Source organism: Embiotoca jacksoni, unplaced genomic scaffold, assembly GCF_022577435.1.
Source record: "Embiotoca jacksoni isolate LCO1_2020_lvr unplaced genomic scaffold, fEmbJac1.0.p SCAF_5, whole genome shotgun sequence".
Classification (NCBI taxonomy): domain Eukaryota; kingdom Metazoa; phylum Chordata; class Actinopteri; family Embiotocidae; genus Embiotoca; species Embiotoca jacksoni.
This window is the reverse complement of record NW_027185403.1, coordinates 188,191-209,182: the sequence shown is the minus strand read 5'-3', so window position 1 is coordinate 209,182 and position 20,992 is coordinate 188,191. Positions and strand designations below refer to the sequence as shown.

The 20,992-nt window shown below is 41.8% G+C and overlaps 1 protein-coding gene across 1 annotated transcript in view; it reads left to right on the top strand.

Annotated features, from left to right (window-relative positions):
• LOC138211018 (catechol O-methyltransferase-like) overlaps positions 1-20,992 on the top strand; it is a 65,043-nt gene that overhangs the window by 23,397 nt on the left and 20,654 nt on the right. The window lies entirely within an intron of this gene.

The window sequence follows — 20,992 nt, the reverse complement described above, 5'->3', positions numbered from 1 at the left end:
TTTGTTGATTATTGTATAGAAACACGCAAAGAAGCAAAAGAAGATTGCCTCCCCTAACGAGTAAAGATGAGCTCGGGCAGCGCTGCAGCAAATATAGGCTACAGTGTATGAAGTGTGTAAAGCAAGCTGATTAAAAACACCTGATACCGTACATTATAGTGCGCAGATAATTTAATCCGCCATCTTGCTCATTCTATATTCCATTACTCTACACTCTTTCCACATGACCTTAAACCTCAGCGGATCCCTTTTATTGCTGCACTTTAATGTATAAATCTCCCGAAGAGCGAACAGCACTGAGTTTGATTTGCATTTTATTGAGTTTTAGATTGTGCTGGGATAATGATGAGGTGTGTGTGTGTGTGTGTGTGTGTGTGTGTGTGTGTGTGTGTGTGTGTGTGTGTGTGTGTGTGTGTGTGTGTGGACAGTGTTAATGCTGTTAATGTTGACCACCACCGTGCACCCTCTTTGTCTTCACTGCGTAGATCTGCTGCTTGTAATTACTTTCAGATTCCCACAGCTTTGGTTAAAAAAAAACAACAACAAGGCGGTGTGACCGTGGAAAAGAGCACAAAGAATAACACTACTTTTTCTGCGTGTGACACCACAGAAAGAACACTCGCCAACGCATTAACTCCTTTCTAATATTGAGAAAAAAGGAACATGTGCTAACGCGCAGAGACGAGCGGACGCTTGTTTGGATTAAACCCGCTTTGAATCGCTGATTTGGTCATCCGTGAGTTTAATTTTTTAGAATCGGGCCAAATTTCTGTCAGCTCAGCCCACAACGTGCCAAAATGATAAATGTGGGACGAACGAATGGCATGTTAATTAATCTGTTTCGGTTGTCTTTATCAGATCTGTGGCGTAGCTGCTGTAAAAAGATTCATGATGAGTTTATTTTAATATAACTGGAGTGGTATCAGTTGACTGTAGTTTTGACTGAGGCTGTGCTGTGATCTTTGCACAGGAGATCCAACTCCTATTTTTTGCATCTATGAGCCCACATTTAGACTTGCGCTTACAATGCATACCATATTTTTGGTCAAAAATGTGCACAAGGGTTGTTGTTTCTACCTCTTACAAGCAGCTAATGTGATGCTGCATCCTTTGAATCAAACATCGTTGTTTCACTGTTGACAGTCGGACCGTGGCGATTTGGTCCTAAAACAATATCGTGATATTTCAAAGGTATTTCGGCGGTGACGACGTTCTCGGCGAGATGAGAAAGTACTTAAAAAGGTTTTGAATGTCAAGAAAATAGAATTGCAACAAAAATAAGTGTCATGGTTTTGTATGTCTAAACAGTTATCCTTCAAATATGAAATAAAAGCTGAACAAAAATGATCTCGGTTCATTAGTCGGTAAACAACAACAATAACTGTATCAAATAGAGTTCCTTTCAGTCATTCTTGTTGCTGCTGCACCCGAACTAGGCACATAATATATTTTATACCCTTACATATTTCAATCTTCTTAGAGTACAGCTATTATTGTCAGTCTGAGATCACATTCGCCACAATAGATTCCTCTGGTGATGCGTTTCCACCTGAAAAAGCATCAAAGCAGCTGCAGAAGCTCAAACCAGTCGTGTAGCGAGATCAAACTCACCGTACAGTCACAGTTTGACGTGTCTGTGTTTCTGAAGCAAGACCTTGGTGTCCTTGAGGAAAGTTCTGTTTCCTACCGTGCACGTCCGGAGATTGACATTAAAACACTCAACTCTGTCTTAAACAGTGGCTTTCACCGAACTAAATTACAGCTTAATGTTTCCTCGTTTTGTGAAAGCTGTTATTCATATTGTACAAGAATGAATGGCAGCTAACAGCCTCGCTCGGAAGGGAGGAAACAACTGCGGAGTTCCAAAACATAAATGATTGACACTAATGGAGAAAAACACTCGTACTACTGTTTAATGCTATCCATCACTTTTGCCGGTTAAATGTCACATTTTAAAATGCTGGTGGAAACATTGAATTAGATCTGGAGTGGAAAACTGGCTGAACCCGTTGTACATTTTCTGAAAGTGAGCACACTGACAGACTGCTTCTACAGAAAACTCAACATCCAATATAACATAAATAAATGGTATGATGAGTCTATTCTATTCTATTCTATTCTATTCTATTCTATTCTATTCTAACATAGACTTACTCTCAGTCTGTTAGAATAAAGACCGGCAGGTGCTCAGCAGATTTACAGATGCATATTGAATTTTATTTATTCAAGGTGTACAAGGACGAAAAAAAAAAAAAAAAAGAGGCTGCAGGCGTTTTAACGGGACGCCATCTATTTTATATGAGAAGAGAGTGTTATAACCTGCAGGTTCTGAGGCTACTGCTAGGATGAGAGAGTCACGCCGCACATACAGTATGTGATGTTGGGAGCGCGGACAGTGATGGATATCGGTCACCCACGAGCCGCCCAAAACCTGCCCGTTAAGCTTTTGGCCACTTTTCGTTGTGCTGGTGGGACTCGGATTTAGTCGTCTCAGACTTTGCTGAATGCCGAGATGCATCAGCGTTTCTTTGAACTCTTGTTTACTGTTGTCAGATCTTTCCATCACTTTATTGTTCACAATCTTTTCAGAGCCCCCCCCCACCCCCCCCCACCCCCCCCGAAACGCTCGCGAGCCACGAAGCGAGTCGGTGTTACTATGACAACTAGCATGAGAGCTGTGGCAAAACTGCAGAGTTTTAGCCAGCCGTTCATGAGCTTCAGCTTACTCAATGCAGTCTCTCACGTAACAATTCTTTTAGGTAAATATGAAGCGGGTTCCTCAGGGGCTACTCACCATTTTAGGATAGAAATTTGGTGATTTTTGACAGCAAAGATGAGCATCGTTAGCACAAGAGGAAAACAACTACAGCTCCCACGACGCTCGGCCTGGTGTGACGACATGGTTACGTCACCCCGCCCGTGCGGGAAGTCTGCAAGCATTCGGTAACCCGAAATAGATGAATAGACTCAACAGAATCCCGGCTTTCTCAATGGCTCTGCAGTTAGCATATTCAGCAGGTTCAAACTGAGATACTTCTTAGTTGTGTAGTACTTTTTTTTAAAGCGCACACTTGCTGTTTTGCGCTTACCGGAAATAACCGCAGCATTCGAAAGCATCACCTTGCCAACATTATATTATCCCCAAAATATATGTTCTGGTGCCTTCTGTTTAACACATTCGGTGAACACACTAACGGCTGTTTGTCCCAACAACAGTATGTTTCAGATGCCGTCATCAGACGCCATCATTTGAAAATGATTTACGTCATCGGGCGGTACTTGACGGTGTGAATGCACTAATGCGCTCAAAAATAGTGAACGTTAGTATGCAAGTACACCATCTGGAACACAGCAAAGGACTTAACTCGGGTTAAGTTACGTGCCCATGCACAAAGTAAAGGTTTAAGCACACTGACATCCCGTGCGCTGCAGCTCTAACGTGGTTTTCCTTCGTCATCCACGCGACATTACAACGGTAGTGCAAAACCGCCTGCTGGGTGTATCCGTTTGTCACCGAAAACACCTCTTTGTTCCAAGTTCAGTGGGAGTAATACCCGAAAATTACGCACTCACGGCCTCCCTCGACACGGTTAAACTACGCTGGAATTGCATGATATTGCCCTCAAGCTGCAACGCTCTTGAGAGCCCCCCCCCCCCCCCCCCCCCTCCGCCCTCCTTCCCCCCCCCCCCCCCCCCCGGCCCCCCTCCGAGGGTAGCACCTGTCCTCTGTGAATTTTAAAGGTCGTGGCAGTTTCACTCTCTCCCTCTCCTCCTCCCTCCTCTCCTCTCTCCCTTCCTCTGTGTCTCTCTCATGCGACTGAGAAAAGAACATGAGCCGATGGCCTATTGAGAATATCGTGCTCCATCTCGGGGGCCCCTATAGCGCATTTCCAAAGCTGCCCTTGGAAATGCGTTGAAAGGCAACTCGCAGCATGGCAAAACACACAACACGCTCTTGTTGATGCCCTTGGTGCCTCTCAATATGCAGACCATAGATAATGCCATTCACCGCACAGTTGGTACCGACTCCCTCTCCCATCTTTTGAACGGGTACACTGCCTCACACTGTGCTTTGTGTTTTCGCTCTCTTGGTAAACAAGGAGAACTGCATCGACGGCGCAGAAAACGTGCATCGTATCTAGGCACCGGCAAAACCCCAGGGAGGACGAGCCCGTGTCGTTATTAAGCAATACCATCATGTATTTTTCAACAGGCAGCGGCGCTGGGACACACAGGACACAGCTCGGGTAGACTGACGTTGTCTTGCCACAGATAACGAGCTCTACTTGCCCCCTTCGCCGTATCTCGGCAAACGAAACAAGATATCGTCCCAGTTTGTTGACAGTCAGGTTGATCGGATCATTTTACAGCGAGCCGGCCAAACAGATGGTGGCACGTTTGGGAAAACAGTGTTGCACTGCGGTGAAATTTGCTTCCCCGGTTTTGTTTATTTTCATTTATCTGGATCAAATAAGCAGCGAGCAGAACAAGCAGGGAGTGGAAATTGGAGACCGGCTGGTTTAATCCAGTGGGATGTGCTGTTGACGTGATGTTTTTTTTTTTGTGTGTGTGGCTTTATTATTTCAAACCAGGCTTCAGTTAAACTTGAGCATGCTGTCGTAGATTTTGAGGCTTCCCCATACCCGAGTAGAGGTGGGCGATATGACTATAAACATGCCAGGTATCAGGCCATATCTTGTAAATACACCTCAGTCCACTAGAGGACACCTTTTCGGTGTCACGCATTGCCTTGGGAGGCCAGGCTAAGGACAGAGGTTACGAGATCAAGTACAAAGAGTGCTAAAGTCCGAATAGGGAGGAGATTGTATTGGTCGGATGGAACAAAGTCAAGACGGCTGGTGTTTATGTCTGTGAGAAAGCAAAAGTTAACGTGGATTTCCTTTAAGTAACTTAAGTAAGTTATATACAGAATGCAAGGTTTTTATTTTTTATTTTTTTATATTTAATATTTGTATATATTGCGGGCAATGTGTGATGTTTTCGTGACTTCTGTGCAGTTAACTGGGTTAGAGGAAAAACCCACTTGCACCCACTGCTTCATATTCTTGTCCGGCATTTGTTTTTAGGCTCGTTAATGTCGAAAAATCTGGTGTTTGTCAAAGTTTATACAAAAAAAAAAAAAAAAAAGAGTAATTAAAGCTGGGTTGTTTGGGTCATAGTGACTTAAATCGTAATGTGTGCTCAAATCTCTTCCAAAGACCTACAGTAGGTGTTACCTTTGTTAACAAGCTTCAGAGTGTCCTCAAACTTTAGAAGATGTAAGGCACATGAACACTTCCCCTGAGCGGCTGTGAGTTTTAAAATATACATGTGGGAATAACTGCTGCAATTTATAAACACTCACTGGGCACTGGAAATCTGAATAATTTATATGTGTTCATGATAAATGTGATAAACACTGGCATTGTTTTATGAAATTGTCCAACAGCACACTCTGGAATACAAACTCCCATGTGCACAACACAGAAGAAATTAAAAGTTTTAAGGAATATTAAGAATTAATTTACTATTTATACTCGCGTAACCTTTTTAATTGCTTGGAAATGTCATTATGTTTTAAGCGTTTATAAACTGCCCTGCCTCAGGAGTTGTTTTACAAGTGCACGAACACTTAAAACCACGTCCACGTATATGTTCACAGCTCACGTTTTCAGTGTGTTGTGAAGCATTTGTAGATTTCTAAATGGGGACGATATGAAATTGTGAAGACTCCGTACTTATTTTGGCCAGAAGCCATATTGCCATGATCGCGCTTTGGATGTCAAACAAACAATATAAGCAGTGTTTAAAATTCTAACAGTTGATCAGCCAGGCAGGTTGATTACTGTCAGCACACAGCCTCATTTGCAGCAGCAGCAGCAACAGCTTGGAGGAACAGCTCCACTGGGAGGGAGCGACAAACACACACATGCATACGCATGACTTGTTGGAGCACTTCGATGGTACTTGTTGAGGGAAAAGAAGTCTGTTGTTTATTTAAATGAGCACTTGGCAAGATTTACATATAAAAAAAAAAAAAAAAAAAGTTTTTTATAGATAACAGAGAAGAAGATCAATCTCTGTCCGACGGAGGAACTGAAGGTTCGTTTCCCCAACATTAAGTTTGAGTTTAGCTATGGTCTATACATACAAATAGTCTCTTAAAATGTATTCCTAGTTGCTGAATCTGCCTTTATCGTCACTTCTTGTGACCTTTTGGCAACTGGCCAACCTGAGCAGGCTGCTTGCACTTTATTGATAAGCACTGAAGATCAACTAGCCTCTTTATCCTCACTACTATCCTAGGAATTTGGGATAATTTTGTAGTTATTTGCCTAAAGAAAGTAACCCGTTTAATCCCAACTTTTTCTTCGCTACTGGAGTACATGCATACATTTTACTCCTCAGACCACACAAACTGTATGCCCTTTTTGATTTTATGTTGGTTACATTTGTGAAATATTAGGTTTTTAGCTTCAATCACAGTAGTGTCTTTTAACAAATTTACATCTCTTATGAGTAAAATATATATGCAAGAGTTCAATTCTCAAAATCTATCAGTATTTGACACTTGAAAGAACAGATGTACAAAAAAAAAAGATCTTTCTATCTGCTAATTAAATGTGCCAGAGGAAGACATCTTCCTCTAGAACAGGCAAGCAGGAATGAAACTGATTTGGCCTTTCACACCAGTCACATGATATTGATACACTTAATTAACATTTTAAAAGTGGAATTTCTTCCCCATAGCCAACAATAACACTTTTAGCGCTTAATAATTAAGCAGGTTTATCTATAACAGCAGCTGTGACTTCTAACAGTTTGGCAAAGACAAATTGTCAACTTGTATTTATAGTGCAAAAAAACCCCAATATGAGAGTTTAGCAATCTGAATGGCTGGTAGTAATCATAGCAGCAATGTGGGTAAAAAAACAATTACTCTTCATCAAAAATAAGAAACTGAACAGAGAACAAACATTAATAGCCATCTATCCATTATTATTATTACAGGGTCCTGGGAGGCTGGAGCCTGTCGCAACTGACTAATAATATAATAAAACATGAAGAATGAAAACAATTTTAAACAGAATTTACTGTTGTTGTAAATGGGTAAATAATCACTCCAGACATTCCATTAAATGTGCTGTAATCATACAACATGCACTAAGAGAGACTGAATGACGAGATTGTGACTACCTGGTTGGTTGTTAAAACCCTTAAATGGATCGTAAACATGCTTTTGCTGAAGGGGCCACTGAGTGAAGTACGATACCCTTCTGCCTCCCTCAGCAAGCCTTCGGTTACATTGAGCAGCTCCCAGTGTGAAGCTGTGCGGCTATGTGAAGGCGATCCTGCTAAAAAATACTGCAGATTACATAAAGTGTAATAAGTGCAGTTACAAAAGGAAACGAAGGGCACTATTAATTCACAATTCATTTCCCCCACATATATTCATGCTAGAATATGCAGCGAGTACATCTACACATTTATGAACGTTGCCTAGCTACAGGGTAGGCAGGTTCACATTTAAGGATTCATGGGGACTGACACTGGCTAAATAGCTGCTGCCGAAATCTGCCTCTCCCAGGCTGATTGTTGACTGCAGTTTCATTTAAATATTTATCATATGCATATTGGACCCCTAAGGGCAGCATTTGAAATTACAACAGTCAGTCCGTTAATTGCCAAAAATGCCACACAAGCTTTGGGATCTAGATGTTCTATTTTATTATTAATGAGCCGTAGAGTGCAGTTTGACATTTATGTTGGGCCTGCAGATGCAAATGAGTCTCTGCAATCGGAGTCCAAAAATGAAAGCATATGCACTGATAATCTGATTTGTGCTAAAAGAGGACTGCTGCTTCCTAGTGGTTCTTTGGTCAGTTTTTTTTTTTTTTTTTCCTGCTTAACGCTGCAGACGTTATTTAGAAATCTAATAATAATTCAGATGTTTCTTTCAATCTGAAGGACCAAAGTAAAACACAATGTCTCTTCTCAATAGACTGTATATAAAAGTGGACGTAGCTTCCGGGTCTGAAAAATGAAGCCGATGCGGAAGTGCTTTAAACTGCGATACCATCGACTGCCACTAGAGGTCGGCTCCAAAAAGCCTCCGGCTCCATTGACTCCCATTGAACTAGTCTCATAAAATTCTGAGTCAATAAAATTTCTCCACAAGTTATCTCGGCCTTGCTGGCTAAAGTCGCTCCTTCTTATTAGTTTTCTGGTTGCCACTTGGGTTTGAATCAACACTACCTTTTTGAAATTCCTGCACTACACAAGTAAGATTCCTAGCATGTAAGAGTACTATTTGTCCGTGTGCCAAGGGAAGTATGCCGTTTGGAAAACAGTAACAGTGTCTCTTCCAAAGGGTCTTTTTTTTTTCTTCTTTTAAATAAAAAATGCCTAAGACATTTTTGGGGTTAATTTTAAATTGACCTCTTCCAAAGGTTCACAAAAGTCCGCAAAAAGGCCTTCGTGTATACGGACACAAACACTTCTTTAAACTTCAACTTTGCTGCAAGGGTCACTTACAAACACAATTCTGACGCAGTCACAAGCCCAAGCTGTTTCTTTTTTACTTTTGCAGTCCCAAACTGACTACTTATGAGTTGCTCCCCCACCGCCCCGCCCAGAATTCAGACATCAATAGACGTCCTAATCCATTCAGACTCAAACCGAGCCTAATGCCTGCATGCAGGTAATGTCGAAAATGATGAAATATAGCACAGGCATAGGGCTTAAAAGGTCACTTCTAATGCAGTCTCTAATGGGCTTTCCATATGTTGTTAGTGCCTGCCACCTGAATTCCATCAAGCCAGCTAAATGGGGTGGAGGGGTGGGGTGGGTGGGGGGGGGGGGGGGGGGAGTCGGCCCCTTCCGTAAACATCTGCCATTAGAGTTTAGGCCGCAGAGGGCGGGATTAAAGTCGTCCCAGGGTTCCTGACAAGATAACTTGTAAAAGCTTGGCTGAGGGTCAAAGGTAGCGGATATCAGATGAGGTGCATTCCCCCAGTCCTGCAAAGACATATAAATCAACCTGGAAAGCTTCTGCTGCCCATTTGTATCTGTCCGTCTCTGTTTTATTTTTTTTTTACTTTCCTTTCGCAAGCCTGAGAGATTCACCCAGATAAATCCTCCACTGTAACTCCCTGAACTTTGCAGCTTACTGAAGAGAGGAAATGAGGACAGGGGAGCCGCTGACACGACGACATTGATGAAGCACTCCACCAAGGCCTCAGACCAGTACAATTTAGGAGAGATTGATTATCCAATTAACATCTGGCAGGGTGGAGAGCTTCACATGTTTGGAGCGGCACTAACAAGATGCAACTGTCCCGTCACGCTTTCTCCGCACGTTATGCAATTCCTCATCAGCTGCAGAAATCATACATTTTCATAGAGGGCGGAGGGCGTTCGATATTTTTCATAATTACATTTTTATTGTCTACCAATCTGCATTTGGATTATAACCATTCTTTACTGTAATATATTCAGTTTATATTGGCTTTGGTTGCTTAGGGTTTCTTCGTATTTAGAAATGTAGAGGTTCTGGAGGATGTTGTTATTATATCTGCATCTCAATTAGGCAATAAACCTTTCTTAAAGGCAGAATCAAATGCTGTTCTAACTCAGTAGTACAATTAAATGCCCTCAATTGTAAAGGGGAGACTCATGACGAAACCTGCAGCTACTCAGTCTTCAGTCTGGGACATTTTTTTCACACCAAAGCAACTAGATAATACGGTCTAAACATCTCCAAAATAACAAATCTCTGTACTTCTGTTTTAACTGTTGGGTTTTCAGGCTTTTTTTGTAGCTGGATAAAATTTGTAGTGTTTTATAACATGAATATGATTAGTGATAGTGAGTTGATGCAGTTTCAGTAGTGATGAAACCTCAAAAACATAACAAAAAACAAAACCTTTGACGACAGAGAATTTGGTGCCTCATTGAAATACTTGATGTAAATTTGTGCAGTGAACTTGAGGCAGAATATTTCCTGTGTTTTGTCTCGTTCTCCTTTTGTTTTTCCTGAAAGAGTCCCCCCCCCTCCCCCCATTTAGAGGAGTTGGCGTCTTCTCTAATAAGCAGAAAATACTATTATTCCTTACGTTGAAAAAACTGCACACTTCTGACTTCATAATACCGTCAGCCGACTCGAGTCGAGCTGAGACGGGACAGCTCACACTGCAACAATTTTTTTCCCCCTGCAAACAGTTAAGACTCGTTGCAAATCTTGGGTCTGAACTGGGCTCAAGTTTAAGCCACAAAGAGTCAGATTCCAAGACCTCAAGTTTAAGTTCAAATCCACTCAAATTATTTCCCTTTTCTGTGGTGTAGACTTTAATTCACAAAAGACATCATATTCTTTATTGTAATAATAAAAAAGAAGAAGAAAGATTGTTGACTCGGGCAGTGAAACGTCGGCATGTTTTTTCTGCTCGAAGGGGTTCGTCACACGTTTCAACACCGACCCGTCCGTGCTTCTGTCCGACTGAAAGATGAGATTAAGGGCACTCCTCGTCATCACCATTCATGGTCCTAATGTCACATTACACAGGTCATTAAGCTAGCGGGATAATGAATGATTAGGAGAGGACTACATTTGATCTCTCTTGCTGAAGCAAATTTGTGTCAACACGATGGCAACAAGCCGCGCCGCGTCAAGTCGGCGGCCGAACAACAGGATTTAAGGTCTATTGTGTTTCAGCACGCTTGATGTATGTGAGGGAATTCGGGTTCAGATGTTCCTAATGACTCCCCGCGGGGAGTGCATGTGTGCACTTTATTGATTTTATGCTTGCCAGTCCATGTGTGTCCACAAAAGCTTTTAAATAGCGGAATCTTTTTACCACTGCTGTTTCTTTGATTGTCACATTGATTTGTTCTGAATGTTCGATAAGTACACAAATAGTAGTTTTAAATGCACATTGATGAACTGTAGTCACACCATTGGGAAGCCCCACAAATAGAAGCTTAAACTTTGAGTCATACCATCTGTGTATACTGTAATTGGAGGGCACTTTGATGATTGTTATTGTCTTTGCCCGTTTTTCAAGTTTAGTTTCTTTCAGCTGCTCCTTTCATATGTCTAAAATTAGGAGTGGGGAACTAATGGGGTGTTGAAAACAAAACTCTGTAACATAATCTGATTTCTTTTCATTAAATTATTTTGCCTCCAAAACCCAAAGGATATGGGCTTTAAAAAAAAAAAAAACAGCAGATGGTGACAGGACTAGAGTTTCTTATACAGTCCCTAACAGACTACAGCTGCTAATATTTTGTATTCAGATTATTGTAATCCCCTTTACATAGAATCTGTTACTCCTTTAACCATTCACCTCTTTCTCTGGGAGCAATTAAAACAAGCTCTTGAAGCTGCAGTCCAACAGGAAGCATTAGCAGACTTATGACATCAAAGGCTCAGCTCGACTATACTACAGTGAGATGCGTTTCAGTCGTTGCTCTTTTACAAAAGAGAAGCCTTTTTTTAAATTTTTATCCCTTCTCCAGAATTCACAATGATTATTCGGTCTTCAGTGTTATCTAAGAAAACAGGAGGGAAAAAAATAAAAAAAAATTGGCATTTTAATCCCGAAAAAACGATTCAACAGCTGAGAGTAACTATTGCTGAGCAGCGAAAGAAACAAATGTAAAATATGGAGTCAGTCATTGTGTCCTGAGCAGTTTGATTTGCTCACAGAACCTCTGGCAGTTGTTTTTCTCATACATGCGAGTGATATGTAATTTTGCCCAGCAATGGGTGAGAGCCCAACAAGTCATGGGCTGTGAATTTTGACAAGCCTGTGGAAATGTTGTTTTCTTCCTGAAACCATCAGACCAACACCTTTCATTTCTACTCTGTAGTGTTTGTAAAGGGTTTTTACGCTCTTGTTTTGTAATGCAGAAACATATTCTGACATATGTTGTTGTGTTGACACAAATTAGCTTTGTTAAATTCCCTTTTTTTTTTTTTTTGGACCATGAGTGATACTATCAATGAAATTCTTAAGTTCTTAAAGTAGAAGTATGTATTTCCATTTCACCCTGCAGCTCAAAGAGTTTACAGTTCAGTGTCTCCCCTCCCGTTGTCTTGGGAGGGCGTGCCGCCAATGGGACCTGAAAGAAACAAAATACAAACGTATACTCGTAGAACTGCAGTTACGTCCAGTAACTACTATTAATTTACTTAATTGCTGTGCACCTGTTTCATTTCAGCTCGGAGTGAGAGTCTAACCCGAAAGGGAAGGTGTTAATCAACAAATCTCGATCTCAAACTGCTGAAAATTTAATCCAGAATATCAGCATTTGTTTACATGCACTTAGGATGCTAATGGATAATGCTGTCAAGCCAGCAGTCCAACCTGGAACTGCACCCCCCAAATCATCCCGTCTTTTCAAGGCCATCTGTCCTGGGGAAACAGAGTTCCCAGACAAAGCTATGATTAGTTGGTGCTATTTGAATAGTTTTTAATCTGATGCTTTGGTAAGACAGTAGGAACAATTATATATTTCTGAAACCTTCTTATGAGCTCACAAACGTATAGCAGCATCTATTCTAATCTTAACTTCCAGGTAAAAAAGCTTTTGTGTGAATTCCGGATGGGAAATTGCCTTCTTGTAGTAAATTTAGCTGTGACTGTTAAACCATCCTCTTTGGCAGAAAGCCAGCTCTCATCTGGTAAATTTCATTCTTTGCCCATACTAGACAAAAATAAAATCACCTGTGGCTGTGAACTCACTTTTTTTTTTAAATTTTATTTTTGGCCCTCTCTGTCGATTGTGGCTGCACAGATGAAAAAAACAAAACTTTTCCGGCTTTAATCCTTTGATGCATTTTGCACCAAAGGAGGACAAATGTGCATTTCCTTTGTTGTGCACCACCTTTCACTAGGTCGCCTCAATGCATGCTTCCGTGCCACTTGAGACATGCTGCCACTGATTAGGCTAATTGCCTGCCACCCCTCCCACCCCCCTCTCTTTCTTCCCAACCTGCCCTCCCCATTCCCAAAATTCAGCTGGATCATCCATTTGTCTTTGTGTAATGAAATCCCATGGGCTCCACAAGCTGCAGCGCCCCATCGCTGAAGCTATTAAATACAGAGATGGCGCTTTCAGTTGCCCTCTTATCACTGGCCTTGTTAATCCCAGGCCTCTCCCACTCTGCAGCCCAGTTGCCGCTAATGTAATAACTCTAAATCAATGAGACGAGCAGTGGGATTTCACCGTGATGGAGTGGGGGTTCAAAAAAAAGAAAAAAAAGAAGAAGAAGCTGTAAACAAACTGAAGAAGGTGCGATTGTGTGGGCAAGCTGGTGCATTTCAGTCGCCTATGTTTTGTGCTGCTTATCTGTTGGGTAATTTGATGCTATTACTAGACCTTGGCGCAGAGGCACTTGCCAAATGAATAGTGGAGGATGTTTTGACTTGGAGCACCAGATGAGCGGTGGAGTCGGTACAAGCACGATTTTGGGTTTTTGGGGATTTAGTTTTCAGCTAAACTTTCTGGCACTTAGAGGGAAAAACTATTTGCTGTTTCACACAAATAAATCCCCCTCAGTGTTCAAAATGCAATAACTGATTTTTTTTTTTTTTTTTTTTTTTTTTTTGGGCCACTTGGAAACAAATCCAGTTGATATAGCAGAAATGCCTTCAAGCAGTTGCTGAATTACATGTCTAACAGTTACACAGTTATACAGTATGACAGGCTCCAGTCATTTATGCAGTTCATATTCAGGCTTCTCAAGAGCATTCAATGCCGTGTTTCTTCTGACAATGTTTCCATAAACGTGTTCAAAAATAAATTATATTATCCTTTTGACAAATGTAAATGTTGCTGCAGTATGACAATCATTCATATTTCCCTTGAGAAAAAGTGAGGTTAAGTTTAGTTTTCAGTTTGACCGTAACTGTAACTTCCCGGTTCTTGTTGAAAGTAATGTCAAAGTCAGAAAAGGACAACCTGATCTTTCCCCCGATTTTATTAATGACCCATACATGTCCTTGAGGAACAGTTAGCCTTTTCCTTCTGAAAGTAATATCCTTGATTAGATGATAACAATGATGATTGTAATGGACTGTCTTCACTTCGCTAATTACTTGTGTCATTAATATGCAATAGTGCGCTCTTACAATCAGCATTGAGAGCCGGGCAGAAACCACTGATTGGATTTGTAAAATCCATTGCTGCTGTTTTTCTTCTGCAGAAGCACAAAAGATTGCATTCACTTCATCAAGTCAGACACATTACCCCTCAAAGGCAAACAAGATGATGTAATGCGGAGGCTTAATACAGTCATATCGTGCTGCTTAATCCACACCGAATGCAGCACATCGGGAAACAAATGGAAAATGTGAGCATGCGGAGGGAGTGGTATTATATAGTTTCTAGTTCACTGGGCCCTGCAGTGGCGCCAGGGTATTATGCGAATGCATATCATAAACCACCAGCACACCCTCGGCTCCCTCTCAGCAGGAAGACCTCCCCCCTCTTCTCATCACCAACGTGCAAAAACATGATGAATGGCACCTTCGTCTACAAGTGGCGTAATTTTCACCACTTGCATAAGCAGAAAACAAGCTCAGCCCAGCACTTTGAAAATTAGCTTCAGTATTAGGAGGATGCAAGTGCAGCTGATGCTATTTGCTGTAATTCCATTAATTGATACCGTGCGTGCTTCTCTCGTGTGGCGGAGGAGGCGCGCGTGTTGCCGAATCAGGATGAATTCAAAGGGGGTGCCGGGTTGGTCGAGAGGTGTTTATTTCACGGGCCCCCGGACCCACTGACAAGCCTTTTCATATCTGGACATGATATAGAGCCTTGACCTGGGGGACATTACGCCTCTGGGGGAGCAAAGATAGCTCTTCCTTTTGAAATCCAGCAGACCAGCAAATGCAGGAGCTGTGAAGCGGCTAACCCCTCTGTCTTGTGTTTCAGTTGAAGAAAAAAAAAAACAAAAAAAAAAACAGGGGGGTGGGGGGGAGTAGGGTAGGTAAAGTGTCATCAAAAGCAGCACAAAAGAGTCAGATATTGCTGTGGTCCAAATAGGTCAAGCCTGTCTGACAGAAGTGGGAGTGTTAGGAATCCGTATCTCAGCCACCCGATGCGATTTATTTGACACTACATAGAGCCTACAGTACAAGAGGGGAGTTCAACAGGAGGGAAAACAACTCGGCGGCTATCGGAGTGTTTGTTTAGAAATTTAGCACAAACTAGGGCGGCGTGATTCTGGATCAAATGACAGACGAGAGCGCGATTCTGTCTCGGGATTTTTTTTGTTTTGTCTCCAATATAAAAGTATAAAACGCATCATAAATACGACGGTGAACTTTGGACAGCAGAAAAGGGGACACTCTTGTCTTTAGCTCAAAAGCAACAGCATCGTTAATTTGACAGTGAATCTACAAAACAATCAACAATTCAGTTTGTTGCCTTCTCTTAATAAACGCAACCTCTGAACGAGGATTTTTTTTTTTTTTTCCCCGTGCGATTTCTTTTCCTCTGTGTCTCTCACTGGGTTTACTTTCTTTCTGCTGTTCCGCATCGCGTGGTGTAACGCTGCGGCGGCCATTTGTTAAAGGAAAAAGTAGGAGCGCTTGTTTTGATGCAGCTCACGTGCCGAACGCAAAAATGCGTCAGTATTGTCGTCATTTAGAAAATGAGCTTGCACTTTGAATATGATTTATTGTTTAGCCCTAGTTTAGGCAGTTATGGTTCCAAAAGGATTTTCTCTTTAGCGCCAACAAGAGGTTGTGGTTTGAGTGAACGTCACTAAACCCCTATTGGATAGAGAACCATTCAATTTTGTACGTTATTTTCCCCTCAGAATGAATTATAAATATTAGTTACTGGTTGTTTTTTTTTACTGATGCTACTCTGATCAAAGTATAAATCCTACAACACTTAGATTTTTGAACAAATTCCACTTCCGCCTCAGCCGCACTTTGTTTAGGACCGATTAGCATGGTAACCCACTAAACTAAGACAAGCATTATATCTGCTAAACAGCAACATCTTAGCATTGTTATTATGATGATTTCATAATAGCTTCAAAGAGCCACTGGCATGGCTGCAAATTCTTAATAGATAGAGTGTCTTTTTAAAGCAGTATTCTAACACAACTGGCAGCTGCTTTATTGAAAACCATTGCTCACATTATAATATGTTAAAGAATTTAACTCCTAACCTAACAGTTATGGTCTGTTTTCTGTACAAGCCTCAATATCGTATCTTAATTATATGTGATTGTTCCCCGAGCAGAATGTGAGCAGTAGGTGACAGTCCATACTGCATCTTGCCTTGCACTGCAGTGAAATGTCAAATCAACTTTTCTTTCTTCTTCCTCTCTTTTTTTTTATTTTTTATTTTTTTTATTTTTTGCTTCCCTCCACTCCACTCCCAGCACACACTTGTAATCCAATATCCACTCCAGCATGGAAATGAGAAATAACAAGATTAGGAAACAATTTATATGAATCGTCTCATGTTCACTCACTGTTTACGCTTTCTCAGGAGGGAAAGGGAGGCTGTGGTCTCCATGGAAACTGCGGCTGGCCAATGGTGGGTGTGTTTTTTTCCCTTTCTGTCTGACCGTATGACGTGCCTGCCTTTTGAGATGGGTATTGAAGTTGGCAGCTGGAGTGTCTACCCATAATGTTTTATAGCAAAGAAAGTAGGAACCAGGGAAAAGTGCATTGCTGGAAAGATCATTTGTATTTTTTTGCTCATCATGCACAAGCTGAAGATGTTTGCTTTTGGGTCGTACTTCTCCTCTTTTAGTATGTTTAGACACCAAATACACCCACAGCTATATTTGAATATAGCTGCTGTCGTTGTCATTGAAAGTAAGTTGAAGCTGAAACTGCAGTTCAACTGATTCATTTTATGATTTTAAAGAAACGCTGTTGCACTGCTCTGAAAATTGGATCCGCATTAATATATCCAAAGAAAACGCATTCATTTGTGTTTTTATCGAGTACCTCCCTGGTTTTTATTGTTTATAAAGCACTTTGTAGATGCGTTTTTCGTGGAGTGCCACACAAATAAAGTTTGTTATATAATTTAGCAGGCAAGATACAGCTGAGCCCTCAGGAAAATGTGCTGCTCCCCGTTCTGGGCAATATGAGCAGCGGCCTTGAAACTACCTGTCGACATTGATCAGTCACGCGCCGTTTTTTTTTTTCTTCCTCTGTCTGAGATGGGACTTGCAGTTATTAGAGCGAGAGGCTGTTAGATGGAGAAGCCTGTCGTCCGCTGCCTCTGATGGCTCAGGTAAGCCCCCTGAGGGAAACTGCTCCCCCCCCCACCCCCCACACTCCCCCTACCCCCCACCCCCCGGTGCACATCAGCCCTCGCCATCACTCGAATTTCAAGTGCCGGCCTGATGTATTGGCTCTCACTGGCGGGCTCTCCAGAAGAAATTGCATGACCCATTCGGCGCCACAGCTGCGTAAATTAGGACATCAAACCGTACTGTAGATGCAGCTTTTAGGACGGTGATAAGTAAGGTTTTTTTTTTTTACTGCACCGTGACAAAGATGACAATATGTCTGTGGGGAGGTTTCATAGGGGTTCTTGATCAATACATTTGCCTCAACAGTTACTTTTCTTTCACTGTAGATTATGTCTAAAACAGAGCAGGTGATTTCCCGAACAGCCAGAAATAAACTCAGCTGCAGGTTTTCTGAAATGGTGAATATTTTAGCTACACGAATAAGTTAAATCAAGCAGCAGCAGTAGCAATTATAATTCTCCTTTTTTTTTTCCTGGTGACATTACCTTTTCAGACATTTTAATTAGCTTACCCTTCTCCGTTGTGAAGATATGAGTTTATAATGTGTATCAGGTGATGCAAGGAGTGTGGGATTTATCCAAAAAAAATTGACACTTGTCCAGAAATGGAATTTTTTTTGCTGGAGGTTGTTCTGCTAGAGTTTAGAGATCACAAAATGCACCTCACGTATGTTGACTTTACAATTGCCTCTTCAGGTCAATCTGACTCCTTCAAGTGCTGAAGCTCTGCAGTTTAGTTTGGTTTCAGAGGCGTATGTTAATCCTGTGATATCATCTCTAAAATGTATTCTTTCAACTATCTCTTGGATATTTTCTCTCAGGCCGTAGTGTGTGATTCAAAGGTTTCTATTCATTACATTAATTTGAACATATTTAAGCATGTCTTCCCACCCTGGAAACCATCTAAAAATACTGTGCAACAAAGGAAGGAGATATTTGTGTTATTTCATGTTTGCACTGACAGTGGATAATAGGCCTGTGCACTTTTCCTCTTGTTTTCGTCCCTCATCTGTCAATACCACTCAAGTTATTCAAAGGTGTTAGAAATATTCCTTAATGGCTCCGCAGAAAGCGTCACCCAGCAGTCGCTCCCTTCCTCGTTCTTATGCTTTGTCGGTGTTTCTCTGAGCCTCTTTTCATACGACCCATCTAGCCGCTGTCTTTAGAAACCCCCCCCCCCCTCCATCCTATAGACCCACACAGCAGGTAATATCTCACTGGGGCTGCCAGCGCCGATGCCTTTCATGCCGACGCCCCACCATACGACATAAGAAAGCAGCCCAGGGCGTGTTCGCCTATTCCCCGGGTCCCTCCGCTGTGGTCCCGCTCCATCGGGAGGCGGGTATCCGCTAAGGCTTGGGAACCCATTTAATCAATTGCAAGAGATTACAGTAGTCACGACCAGCTGGCGCCTGCTCAACACAAACGTCTTTGGTGTCCTCGCGGGGGCCTGTTTCCCCACTGCCGACTCCGCAGCTCCCTGACTACGAAGGGGCAAAGACCACCAGTGGACCGCAGTCATACACTGTGCCTTATGATTGACGGCGCTGTTGTGTCACATCCCATTGAGCAAAAGGTCACATAGTTTAGCCTCACAAAGCCGTCTTACAGTGCATTGTGAGGCAAAAAAGTCGTGAACTCGTGTTTACCTTCTTGTGGTGACGGGTGCACGATGCCACATGTTGTACTATTTGTGTAGAGTTTTGTTTTTTGCCAGCTCTCACACCGACGTGATCTGCAGCGGATGGTTTTGCACACATCAAATCTGTGATTAGATGCTGCCTTCGCTTCCATTGCTGAGAGATTTTCTCTTGCCGGCACCCCGTGGCATCCTTAACATATTTCCCAGCGTGCAGCAAAATAACATTCTGAAAGAGACATCTCTATGTCCCCCCGTGTTATTTTTCAGCTGCAGTGATTCCTAAAATATTCACAGTCATATTGGGTAAACCTTGTGCTCCAAGGTTGCCAAGCAAGTGTTTATAGAATTTGTTTCCCCCCGCAGCTGCTCTTCTGAACTCGGGAGCTTTTATACAACATCACTGCTGGGCTCCATCACACGAGTCACTGTGACTTTTTGAAGCTTTGCGAAGAGACTTGTTATATTCATTCAGAAAGAAATCAAACTATTTCATTTTTAATGATATCCTGATGAGCGCCATTGATTTCCCATGGGGTTGATTGTGTGTGTGGGGGTGGGGGGTAACTGTACTAAGTTTACTTTTTCTGTTTGGAATACAGAATATGGTCCTTAATTACTTGTTGGTACAAGTAAAGTGCCATTTTATTATGTAGGTAATTTGATAATTAGGGACTGAAATACCTTCAGCAAACAAATACAAACGATGTACTTAAAACTGCTGCTTTCAGTATTTTTATATATATATATATATATTTGTATAAGTAGACGCGTAAAGGCTACTAACAAATATCTCTGGGCAGAGATCTCAAAGACGGTTTGCAAAACGGCTGTCCTATGTGGCTATTTTCTGTGTTTCTGTTTATAATAATTCACTGATTCATTTCAATCACAATTCAAGGTACTTTATTCAAGAAAAAAATCCTGCATCAGTTGCCAGGTGTGAGTTTTTGAATGTCCTTTGGGAAAAAAAATGATGGAGAAACCTCACGTGATCGAGGACGCCAATGATCGTCCTAAGACTCCAAATTATGGCATTTAAAATGAAACTAAAGAAAAATAAAGTATACAAACAGATGATATGTTTCGCATTTAGCAGCAATATGAAGCCGAGTGGCCTCATTCAAATCTAAATTACACAGTCTGACTGACTTTTCACGGTTCTCCTGAAAATGACCTTGGACGACTCATCTGACAAACTCTCCAGAGGGAGTTTCCTGGACGAGGAAACAAGCAGCGGAGTGAAAGGGCGCCTTGTCCCCGCAGTCAGGTATGAGCTGTTCAGTTTAATGAATGTGCATGTTATATCCTCAGCCAGGTGAGCGTACAATCCGCTGGCTTGTTGCTAGGGAATTTTCTTTGGCCCCGAGCTTGCAGAAGAGCGATAGACTCAAAGGGGATCATACAGCGCTTGTTGGCCGCCACCACCTCTTGCCGCTTTACCCCGAAATGATGATAGAGAGCAGCTCCTCTGGTGATGCTTTGAATTTTTATGGAGCCTTTATTTTCTTTGGCAAAAAAACAAGAGTGCAAGAGAGGGGATCGTTTGGTTGAGCCCGTTCGGTTTACCCCGCAGTTCTTGGCATGACGTCTGAAAACGGTGTCAGTCATTTTTTAATTTAGTTTATGTTGATTAGACGTGCTGCCTTTGGCTTGTATGTGACCTGTCATGTCGTTGTAGATGAAGTTTGACGGCAACATATTACACGATTCATGGCCTCTACATTGTCAACTGTAGCATTGTCCACATTTTGATTTACTCACACATTTTGCGTCTATCCGGTTTAGTTTCTCAATAAAGAAAAAAATGACAAACTGGGTAAATGTTCTGTTATATGGCCTGATTACCCAGTGTGTGTGTGTGTGTGTGTGTGGGAGGGGGGGGGGGGGGGCTCTCGTAAGCTGCCGGGCTCCCATTAATCTTTTCTTCTATTGTCTAAGATTTTCTTGTAAACTTGAATTTAAAAATAAGCTAAAATGTAAAGTTCTTTGAATCTAGATTATGAGAAAGGACCCTCTTTTGGGCCTTTTCCGTATAAATTTCTATTGTCCTTATTT